At 44.8% G+C, this 12,535-nt stretch overlaps 1 protein-coding gene across 1 annotated transcript in view; it reads right to left on the reverse strand.

The window, feature by feature from the left end:
• Positions 1-12,535, reverse strand: part of AKAP13 (A-kinase anchoring protein 13) — a 642,893-nt gene that overhangs the window by 588,945 nt on the left and 41,413 nt on the right. The window lies entirely within an intron of this gene.

Here is a 12,535-nt window from a genome sequence, read left to right on the forward strand (position 1 = left end):
CTCCTCTTGTATCACATTAGCCTAAACCTGTATATTGTTCTGTACATTGTTCTGGATATGTCTTACCTTACATTTCTGCTTTTGTACCTCATGTTTTGCTCGTAAACCACCTTGTTTATTTTTTGAGGAAAGGTGGTCTCTCAAACTTTAAAACAAAAGGCACAGCCACCAGGGTACTAGCATAATCCTCAAGGGCACTGTTATCACTGCTGTGGTTATGGTCTGACACATCCAAGCAGCCATTCAAGAACTTCATCCTAAATAGTAGTAGTTTTATTGGAAAGCCTGAATTCACCCCCTCCCCAAACTAATGTAGAGGACCCCTATGCATTGGGCCCCCTCCTTGGAACAGTGCCCCTCCCCTATTCTTCCCTCAACCCCTTTTCCAATACAGGGCTCCATTTACTAAGTGGCGGTAATCCCAACACGGGCTTACCGCTTGCTATAATGGAAGCAAGCAGCCCGGCAGCACCGCCCACCCCTCCCGTGCCATCATTTCCGGTGCTACAAAAATGTATTTATTTTTGAAGTGCTGGACTGTACCGGACTGTACTTGCCGCCTGGCCATTTCCTGAAGGAAGCAAGCCCTTCCCTTTTACCAGATAAGGTAAAAGGGGGCCTCGGCACACGTGTAAAACGTGCCAACGCCAGTGCCGGCCCCCTTTTGCTGCAGCCTGGTAAACGGGGCCCATAATAAGGTATATTTAATAGGGTACAAGCAAGACATGCAAGATACTGAGGGGAGGTAGAGAACAAAAGACAAACTTCAGCACGCAAAAATAAATCTTTCTTTACACAAACTATTTCCAAGCAATGGGTCCCTAGAGGAAGTTACTGAAGGCATAGTCGTTAATTCAAGCCTATGGGAAAGAACTTGCTATATAAGGGTTCTAGTGAATTCGTATCTACCTCTTTAGTTTTAGGTTGAGATTAATAATGTATGAGAATTTACTGTTCTATATTGTAATTTTATTTTGTTAATATATTTTATTTGCAATCCATATTGCTGCAATTGGCGCTATGAAAAGTGGAATATAAAGTGTACTAGCCGTTGAGCCCGTAAAAACGGGCTAGTAAAGGAAGTGGGGGGGGGGGGTTGAAAGGCCCCCCCCCCCCCGGAGTCGCCGCCGCCGCCCCTCCACCCGGGCCGGGTACCTGGCTTCACTATTCAAACCGCCAGAACGCAGTACACAGTTCATCTGAGCTGCCGTCGGCCTTCCTTCTTCTCTGCGTGTGTTCCACCCTCGTGTGACGTAACGTCGGCAAGGGCGGGACACAGGCAGGTAAGGAAGGCCAACGGCAGCTCAGATGAGCTGTGCGCTGCATTCCGGCGGTTTGAATAGTGAAGCCAGGTACCTGGGCCGGGTGGAGGGTGGGTGGCGGCAGCGACTCCGGATGGATGGGGGGAGCGGTAGCGGCAACCCTGGGGGGGAGTGGTGGTGACGGCGGTTCCATCACTCGCAGGTGCGCAGGTTCCCTCTCTGTCACGCCCCCGTCATCACGTATTGATGCGGGGGCGGGACAGAGAGGGTCTCTACTGCGCATTTGCGAGTGAGTACACCTCTTGCCATTTATATGTTTGATAAGTCAAATCAAAAAAGTTTTGTTGTCATTTATGGCCAAAGGCTACCGAAGATATTCAGAAGTTGAACATCAATTTGAACCTCAAAGGAGAAATTATAACTTACTGGATAATTTTCTTTTCTTTACTCAACCGCTGCAGCTGCAATGATAGACAAGTGAGCAAAACAACAGAGAGTCACTTGCTACCCTGAATATACCAGGATATAGCCATAACCACAAGAACCCCGTACGGCTGCAAATCACAAAATTAACTTTAAAGAAGAAATGAAAAGGAAGCACAAAGCACACCAGTGGAGGAGTGGCCTAATCATTAGTGCAGTGGGTTGCAGACCTGGGGAACCAGGTTCGAGTCCCACTGCCGACCATTAGGTTCAACTCCCTCTTAGGCTCCATGTGGCCCTGGGTAAGTCACTTAGCCCTCCATTTCCCAGGTACAATATACCTAGATTGTGGGACCAACAGGGACAGTGCAAGTACCTGAATAATTACCATATTTTTCGGACTATAAGACACACTTTATCCCCCCCCAAATTTGGGAGGAAAATGGGGGGTGCATCTTATAGTCCGAAGGTAGAGATTTGGCTGGCTGGCTGGCTGGCAGGCCGCCCGCCCTCCCTCCGAGTTCGGGATCGCCCTCCCCCCGGCCCTGTCACCACTTCTCCCTACTCACGCGATCTTCCCTGGTGGTCTAGTGACATCGGGGCAGGAAAGAGCCCCCTCTTTCCTGCCCAGCGCGCTGCTCTCCATCCTCCTGTATGCAGCCTGACGGTCTCGGCGAGATTCAAAATGGCCGCCGAGACTTCAATTCTCGGCGGCCATTTTGAATCTCGCTGAGACTGTCAGGCAGCAATGCATACAGGAGGATGGAGAGCAGCGCGCTGGGCAGGAAAGAGGGGGCTCTTTCCTGCCCCGACGTCACTAGACCACCAGGGAAGATCGCGTGAGTAAGGGGAGAAGTGGTGACAGGGCCGGGGAGGGGGGAGGAGGTAACCCTGAGGGCGATCCTGAACTTGGAGGGAGGGATTCGGACAAGACGCACTGGAGCACCTAGGTTTTAGAGGAGGGAAAAAGCAAAAAAAAATTTTCCTATTTCCCTCCTCTAAAACCTAGGTGCGTCTTATGGTCCGGTGCGCCTTATAGTCCGAAAAATACGGTACATCTAAACCGCCTCGATTCATACTGACATAGAAGGCAAATAGCACTAAATATGCAGTCACATCAGCTTTCTGCTCTCATGGACCTCTCCCCACTCTCCTTTGTACCAGCTTCTCTCGCTCCTTCCCTCTACAGAAATAGTCAAAAGAATTCAGTTTAGTACACTCACACTACCTAGCATGCCCTCAATAAGTATCACACTCATGCTATTCAGTCAATGCATTTTTTAATTTCCATGTAACAAGCATGCACGCCAACATTTTTTTTTTTTTACTGCAAGTGAGCTACATCGTTGGCTTTTTAAAAATGCCCATTAAAGTTTTGTGAGCCCACATTAAAATTAATTTTATATAAATGTTTCTGCATAGGCCCCTAATAACAAAACCGAAGTGTTTGGCAACATGGGTATTTCTCCCCAGGGTTCTAATCTTCCCAGCTATTTCTAAAGGGAGAAACAGCCATAGGGTGAGAGTACTAGGGGAATTTTTTTTTTTTTAAGAAGTAGATAACAATGGTACGGGGACTATGCCAAAAGGTGTATAAGAAGAGATCAGAAGACCTGAATATTTATACACTAGAATAAAGAAGAGAGAGAGAGGAGATACAATACAAACATTTAAGTACTTGAAAGGTATTAATATACAAACAAATCTCTTCCAGAGATGTGGAGGCGGTAGAAGATGTAAATTGAGGTTGTAGGGCGGAAGACTTAGGAGTAATGCCAGGAAATACTTTTTCCCCACAGAGAAGGTAGTGGATGCCTGGAATGCCCTTTCAGCAGAACTTGTGAAGAAATTCAAAAATGTGAGAGATAAACACAGGGAATGTCTAAATAGAGCTGTGGTTCCCAAACCTGGTCCTGGAGGCACCCCAGCCGGTCAGGTTTCCAGGATACCCACAATGAATATTCATGAGAGATATGCAAGCACTGTCTTCACTACAAGCAAATCTCTCATGAATATTCATTGTGAGTATCCTGAAAACCTGATTGGCCACCTTTAAATCTAGACTGAAAGCCCACCTCTTTAACATTGCTTTTGACTCGTAACAACTTGTAACCACTCGCCTCCACCTACCCTCCTCTCTTCCTTCCCGTTCACATTAATTGATTTGATTTGCTTACTTTATTTATTTTTTGTCTATTAGATTGTAAGCTCTTTGAGCAGGGACTGTCTTTCTTCTATGTTTGTGCAGCGCTGCGTACGCCTTGTAGCGCTATAGAAATGCTAAATAGTAGTAGTAGTAGTAGGGTGCTTCCAGGACCAGGTTTGGGAACCACTGAAACAGAGGATAGAAGCAAAATATGGCTGTTGAGGTGTTATATTGGATCAAGAATAGTTGAGAACTAAGGCCACTGCCAGACACTCTTCTACCGACTATCCCCCGCAAATAATAAAAGATGGATGAAGATCAAGTCAGTGTATTATATATCACTTTATTACCATATGCCAGTGGTTCCTAAACCTGATCCTGGATGCAACCCAGCCAGTCAGGTTTTCAGGATACCCACAATGAGTATTCATGAGAGATTTGCATGCACTACCTCCACTGCATGCAAATCTCTCATATGAATATTCACTGTAGATATCCTGAAAACCTGACTAGCTGGGGTGCCTCCAGGGCCAGGTTTGGGAACCACTGCCATACGCTATAACTGAGGGTGCTGTGCATCTCAAGGGGGTTGGGAAGACATAGTAATGTTGAAATTAACAAGGTAAATATTGTTAGCAGTACTTTAGGCTTAACCGTAAATATGATGCAATGTTGAAACAAAATTACTGCCTACATGTGGTTGGCATGATAGTAAACTGCTAACCAGCATTTAATCATGAATGACTAACCCACACAGAGTGGTGGATGCAGTTCTGGCCACATTGTCGACAGACTGGATAGACCATGCAGGTCTCTATCTGCCATCATTTATTGTGTTACTACCCCCCATTTTTGCCTTTGGCATATTTAACAATGTTTAAATCAGTTAAAACCTAAAATCAGTACCCCATATATATATATAATCCTTAAGAATATAATAACCATACTTGATCAGACCCCTAATGGTTTATCTGGCCCAGTATCCAGTTTCCAAGCGTGGCCAATCCAGGTTACAAGTACCTGGCAGGCACCCAAATAGTAGCAAGATTCCATGCTACCAATCCCTGGGCAATCAGTGGCTTCCTCATGTCTGCATCAATAGCAAACTGGGCTTTTCCTGGAGGAATGTGTCCAAATCTTTTTTAAACTCAGCTATGCTAACTGCTGTGAACACGTTCTCCGGCAATGTGTTCCAAGGCTTAACTATTTGTTGAGTGAAAAATTATTTTCTCCTATTTCTTTTAAATAGCCTTACAAAACTACCTCACCAACCCACCCAATTATTAAAGTCCACCTTCTACACCGTCTATCCTGCCTAACACCTTCCTTCTCTCTTCCTTACTTAAACTTTGTACATTAATAACTGTATCTGATATCATAGATTAACTTTGTCATAACAATACTCTGTAAGCCACATTGAGCCTGCAAATAGGTGGGAAAATGTAGGATACAAATGCAATAAATAAAAATAAATAAATAAAAGTATTTCTATGTGACTTCATTGAGTGTGCCCCCAGTCTTTGTACTTTTTAAAAGTATTTTTTAAAAATCAATTCACTTCTACTCATTCTACACCACTTAGGGTTTTGTAGACCTCAATCATATCTCCCCCTCAGCTATCTCTTTTCCAAGTTGAAGAGCTCTAACCTGTTTAGCCTTTCCTTATATGAGAGGAATTTCATCATTCTGGTTGCTCTTCTTTGAACCTTTTCTAATTCCACTATACTGCGACCAGAATTGAACGAAGTACTCAAGGTGAGACTGCACCATGAAGCAATACAGAGGAATTGTGGAGGGGCATAATCGAACGCAAACGCCTATCTCCATGGGCGTTTATCTCCAAGAACGGGACCGTGAAGGGGTGGGCCGAACCGTATTTTTGAAAAAATTGACGTTTTTGAGCTGGGCGGTTTTTTTTTTGTTTTTTTTTTTTTTGCGATAATGGAAACTAAAAACGCCCAGCTCAAAAACGTCCTAATCCGATCCATTTGGTTGTGGGAGGGGCCAGGATTCGTAGTACACTCGCCCCCTTGATATGCCAAGCACACCAACTGGGCACCCTAGGTCAGTGTGGTGGACTTCAGAAAAAGCTCCCATATGCATAGCTCCCTTACCACGGGTGCTGAGCTCCCAACCCCCCTCCCCCAAAAACCACTACCCACAAATGTACAACACTACCATAGCTCTTAGGGGTGAAGGGGGCATCTACATGTGGGTACAGTGGGTTTTGGAGGCCTCCCATTTACCAGCACAAGTGTTACAGGTGGGGGGGGGGATGGGCCTGAGGCCACCTGGCTGAAGTGCACTGCGGTACCCACTAAAAGTGCTCCAGGGACCTGCATACACGCAGGCCTCTAGGACTGGTTGCTGCTATATAACATTGGCACACCAGTTGACACCTGAAGACTAATCTCTCCGAAAACGTCCTTTATTGGAATAACCGCCTTTACTCACAGTTAACTGCAGATCAGAGGTTGTGCCCCACTGGCAACGAGTCTCCCTGGTACTGAGATGAGCAGTAGGTCAGAGCTGGCAGAATGCTGTACAATGCCCTCTTTCAGCCACATTCAAGGGAAGGACTAAGTTCTGTAACGTGGCTAACACAGGAAAAGGAACTAAAACTGGCTTACAAAAATGGCCACTACCGCATGGACTACAACAGGAAACACAACAGGGCACACTCTGACCCAGTAGGCAGGGGGAAAAGCACCATGGGAGAAGAGCCTACCAACTACCAACATCGTGAGACTGTAACACAAGCTAATGAAATCACGGAGCCCAATACCCTACACCCACCACAATGCAATGCTGATGTGACCCTGTACTGCACCCGAGAGCCACATCTGACCCAGGGAAAGGCTGTGACAGGATCGAACACATTCTGCTGTCATGGAGGTGGGTACGGCATTTGAGGCTGGCATACAGGCTGGAAAAAAAGTTTTTAAAGTGGGGTTTTTTTGGTGGGAGGGGGTTAGTGACCACTGGGGGAGTACAGGGAGGTCATCCCCGATTCCCTCCAGTGGTCATCTGGGCAGTTGGAGAACTTTTTTTGGACTTGTTCGTGAAAAAAAAGGGTCCAAAAAAGTGACCCAAAATCGCGGTAAAAACGCCTTTTTTTTTCGATTATCAGCTAAAGACGCCCATCTCTCCTCGGCTGATAACCACGCCCCAGTTCCGCCTCCACCACGCCTCCGACACGCCCCCGTGAACTTTATTCATTTCCGTAACGGAGTGCAGATGGAGACGCCCAAAATCAGCTTTCGATTATACCGATTTGGGCGCCTTTGCGAGACAAACATCTATCTCCCGATTTAGGACGCACTATAGGCGTTTTTCTCTTTCGAAAATAAGCTGGATAGTATTCTTAGTTTTACTTACCATTCCCTTCCTAATAATTCCTAGCACCCTGTTTGCTTTTTTGGCTGCCGCCGCACACTAGACAAAAGATTTCAGCGTATTATTTATGACAATATCTAGATCCCCAAGATGGTCCCCAACTACGATTTGGGTTATTCTTCCCAATCTGCATCAGTTTTTCAGTTCTCTGTTTCCGTCTGCTGTTAGAGGGACAAAAGCCATTCAAGTGGATTGGTCTAGCAGGAAAGGAATGTTAATATACAACACTCAGTGCAGATTAGTAAATGAAGCATAAAAAAATGATGTAAAGTGGAAAAAATAGTTGACCAAAATGCAGTTCAGCGAGTTCTATGGAATCTGGGGAAAACCTTGAGTTATCATATGCTATTTGTTTTTGTTATCTATTCAGCAAATGAGTTACTTATTAATGGTAAATATCAGTGGTTGTTGCAAGGTGATATCCTTTAAGAATATCCAGAGTCAATCATGGTGAATTTTAAGATTACAATGCCTGAAGTCTTGTCCCCTCCAGGCATGAATGAAAATGCTTTAACAGAACTGTCAGACCTACATAAGATCTGGAATGCAATTCCCAACTATCTTCTCTCTCAATGAAAACAGCAAGCAGCTATTTAACAACTGCCCACAAAATGTGTGTAATTTGACTAAAATTACAGGATTGAGACAAAAGCAAAAATCGCCTCTGCTGCTCTGGCCCTGGAATTTTTATTTACATTATTTGAAATTAGTTTTCATCTTAGCACAAAGAATCGCTTCCCATAAAGATCCAATGTTTGATCCTGGAGAACTGAGTTTGATTCCCACTGCAGCTCCTTGTGACTCTAGGCAAGTCACTTAACCCTTCATTGCCCCTGGTACAAAATAAGTACCTGAATATATGTAAACCGCTTTGAATGAAATTGCAAAAACCTCAGAAAGGCCGTATCTTGTTAAGGATGTAAAAAGAATCGAAGCGGTGCAAAGAAAAGCTACGAGAATGGTATGGGATTCGCGTTACAAGACGTATGAGGAGAGACTTGCTGAACTAAACATGTATACTCTGGAGGAAAGGAGAAACAGGGGTGATATGATACAGACGTTCAAATATTTGAAAGGTATTAATCCGCAAACGAACCTTTTCCGGAGATGGGAAGGTGGTAGAACGAGAGGACATGAAATGAGATTGAAGGGGGGCAGACTCAAGAAAAATGTCAGGAAGTATTTTTTTACGGAGAGAGTAGTGGATGCTTGGAGAACTCTTTTATTAAAAAAGAAACGCAAAGCCATACAGAAACATATAACCCCAAACCAAATATATACAAACAAGTCCCCCACCTTAAATCCACCTATCTACCTATATACACTGTCAACCCCCACCCATCCTAAAATGAAATTAAATGAACATAAAATTCAAATAAAACTCAAAGCCAATTCAAAATAAACTGTCCAACCCCTCTATGGAGGTTTCAAGTGCACATGCCTCCACCAAACATTGGTTCTTGCTATCCCCTCCGCCACCCGTTCCCACTGGGCTACCCCCTGGACCACCCGAACCACCTCCCAACTGTCGGCTGATCGGTAGTCCTGGTGCAAGGAGACCCCACACCGAGCCATCCAGAGGCTAAACCGGAGTATCACCGAGATGAGGAACTCCGTCTCCGGATCTAACCACCCACCTCCCCCCTGCCGCCCGTAAACCCAATCTGCATATGAATATGAATTAAAACTCGGGATGCTTGGAATGCCCTCCCGCGGGAGGTGGTGGAAATGAAAACGGTAACGGAATTCAAACATGCGTGGGATAAGCATAAAGGAATCCTGTGCCGAAGGAATGGATCCTCAGGAGCTTAGTCAAGATCGGGAGGCGGGGCTGGTGGTTGGGAGGCGGGGATAGTGCTGGGCAGACTTATATGGTCTGTGCCAGAGCCGGTGGTTGGGAGGCAGGGCTGGTGGTTGGGAGGTGAGGATAGTGCTGGGCAGACTTATACGGTCTGTGCCAGAGCCGGTGGTTGGGAGGAGGGGCTGGTGGTTGGGAGGCGGGGATAGTGCTGGGCAGATTTATACGGTCTGTGCCCTGAAGAGCACAGGTACAAATCAAAGTAGGGTACACACAAAAAGTAGCAAATATGAGTTATCTTGTTGGGCAGACTGGATGGACCGTGCAGGTCTTTTTTCTGCCGTCATCTACTATGTTACTATGTATGTATATCAAGTCCCATTTCCCTTTCCCTTTATTACAATTCTAGCTACTTACTTCATCTTATTTATGGATAAAGTCAGACCCTCCACCTCCTTATAAAAATTAGTTAATATCAAAAGAAAAAAAAAGAAAGAAAACCGTTGTCTTACATTTATTTCTGTACTATAAATTTAGAATGCTTGACAAAATATTCACATTTTCTCATTCAGTAAATGCAGAGCTTCAGGAGGTGATCTTTTATTAAACAACTAAATTGTCCATATCAACGTCACCAACAGCATATTTTGAAACCAAACTATAATACAGCCCAATATAGCACTAATTCAGATATAATGCACTAAACGTCATGGCTCCCGAAAATACATATCAAATTTTTTTTTACTAAAAATATAATTACTAAAATTATAATTAGAATATAACTTGGTTATATCATTGACTTCAATGATTTTGCAGGAAAGAAGCAGAAACATACTTCCTGTGTAAGCATATAATTACCTGTTATTATCACTTGCCTTTTTGATGTTTAATACTTATTTTATGTCTTATTCTCAATTTGTATAATTGTTCTTCTTGTACTGTAGCTTGCACTACAGACTTTGTAAGCCACTTTGAGCCTGTGATCAGTGGGAAAATGTGGGATATAAATGTAATAATAAATAAATAAATATTACCAGAAATCACATTTCCGGGTTGTCCATTGGTAGCATTCATTCATAGTTTCATTTCAGTGTTAAGTATTCCATGTTTGCTCAGTTCTTGTTTTAAAGTCATTTAAATAGAAATGTTTATGACTTCAGGTACGCAAAAATCTCACAATTTTAAAGATAAGCATGATGCGCTCACACAACGCTGAAGTGGCGAACATCAGACTGAAGTCAGCAAAAACAATAACCCAGCTTAGTTTACCTACCTTGGACAAGATGGCCTAAAGCGAAAACGTGCATGGACTGTAAATGACCAAGACTTGAATGCTGCTCTATACACATGGTTTGTCCAAGAACAACAGAAAGTATCTCGGGTCCAATTTTAAAAGCTCAATATGAAAACATGAATAGAGAAATGAACAGTGACAACAGCTAATTCCAGAAGAGTGAAGGTTCGCCTTGGAGGTTCAAAAGCTGTCACACTAATCGATGGTCAATTTCAGATGAAATACTATCTGCTGAGTCAACAATAGAATATCCCACTAAGCAAAGGATAGTAGAAGAATGTGGCTTCTACAAAGAACAAATTAATAATGCAGACAAAAGAGAAATTAGATCTTACCTGATAATTTTCTTTCCATTAGTTCTTCACACTATTCCAGGACATGTAGGATAGTCATGTCCACCAACCAGCAAGTGAAGAAAGAGAATACAGACCCCTGCTACCAGTCCAGTTCTTCAGTACAAGCAGTAGAAAAAGAAAACCAGACCAGAAGAATGTTCAGCAACATAAACCAAAACCAGTCCCAAAATCAAACCCGATAGCATGGCCCCTGGAAGAATTCCACCAAAGGAAAGTGCACAAGGCCACCAAGTAGGGACTCGAACCAAAGGTGGGCTCCTGGAATAGTGTGAAGAAGTAAGAAAATGATCAGGTAAGACCCAATTTCAAGGGAGGGATCCCAGCCCTGCCACACACAGAACCGACGCCCCAAACATGGCCTCTGAGCACACAGCAACATCCACCTGAAAGTGCTTACCAAAAGTATGCAGCTATGCCCAAATCACCGCCTTACAGATATCCACCAAGAAGGAAAATGAGGCCTCCGCCCAGGAAGTCATTGTACACCTGGTAGAGTGAGCCTTCAAGCCTGGAGGGGGAGTCTTTCCCTACAGAACATACACAGAGGCCACAGCTTCCTTCAACTATCGAGCAATAGACGCCTTGGATGCTATGAAGCCTAGCTTTTGCTTTACAAAGAGAACAAAAAAGCCTATCTGAATGGCGAAAGTCATTTGTGACTTTGAGATAGCACATAAGCACCCTACGAATGTCCAGAAACAACAGAGAAGCAAACTGATCCCCCACATCTTCCCAGCGGAAGGAAGCTCCACCAAATGATTAACATGGAAAGCTGACAATACCTTAGGCAAAAAGAAATGCACTGTCCAAAGCGAACCTCCCACCTCCGAAAACCATAGAAAAGGATCTCAACAGAAAAGCACCAATCATCAAGAACAGTTTTCAGTGTAAAATCTTTCAAGGTCACCTTCCGAAGGGGATCAAAGGGAGACCGCTGAAGAGCCCGAATAACTAGACTGAGGTCCCATTCTTTAAAGGGCACCCAAAAAGGCAGATGAAGTCGACTCACACCCTTTAGAAAATGAACCACCTCTGTGTGTGCCGCTAAAGATGAGTTCTGCAAGTGGCCTCGGAAACACGCCAAAGCCGCCATCTGCACCTTCAATGAATCTAATGCCAGACCCTTGCACGCCCCAGACTGCATGGATGAAGAAAAAGAATCCAATCCCCTTTGCACACCAGCCCTCAAATGTGTGCCAAACCCGGGTGTACACCGAAGAATTAGAATGCCTCCAAGCCTGAACACCGCAATGACAGAGTCGGAATAGCCTGCTCAAGAGCCAGGCTGTAAGACCAAAGGGGAAGGGATCCTCCATGAACACTGAACCCTGTCAGAGAAGATCCCGAGTCTGAGGGAATTGCAATGGCACCCCGTCCAGCAACTGCACCAGATCTGCATACTACCATGGGCACTTGGGCCAGTCCAAGGTCACCAGGATCACTTGGCCCAGATGGCCCACCACTCTCTTCAACAGCCAGCAAATCATTAGCCACAGGGGAAAAAAGTACAGCAGCTCCTCGCTTGGCAAAGCCTGCAGAAGGGCATCTAGGCCCAGAGTGTCCCAGCAACGGCTGAAAAACCACGGGACCTTGGTGTTTGCTCATCACCATGAGATCCAGGGATGGAAGGCCCCAACGATGAACCATGAGCTGAACCGCCAACAACTCTCACTCGCCAGGATCTAGAGAGTGCTGGTTGAGAAAGTTGGCCTCTATGTTCATGGACCCCACAACGTGAGCCACAAAGAGGCAGAGCAGTTGTTTCTCTGCCTGGGCTGTCAGCAAGACAGCTTCCACTGTTAGCACCCTGCTGCAAGTCCCCTCTTGCTTGTTGATATAAGCCACTGCATTGTCGGAGAA

The sequence above is a fragment of the Microcaecilia unicolor genome, chromosome 1 (assembly GCF_901765095.1).
Source record: "Microcaecilia unicolor chromosome 1, aMicUni1.1, whole genome shotgun sequence".
Classification (NCBI taxonomy): Eukaryota; Metazoa; Chordata; class Amphibia; order Gymnophiona; family Siphonopidae; genus Microcaecilia; species Microcaecilia unicolor.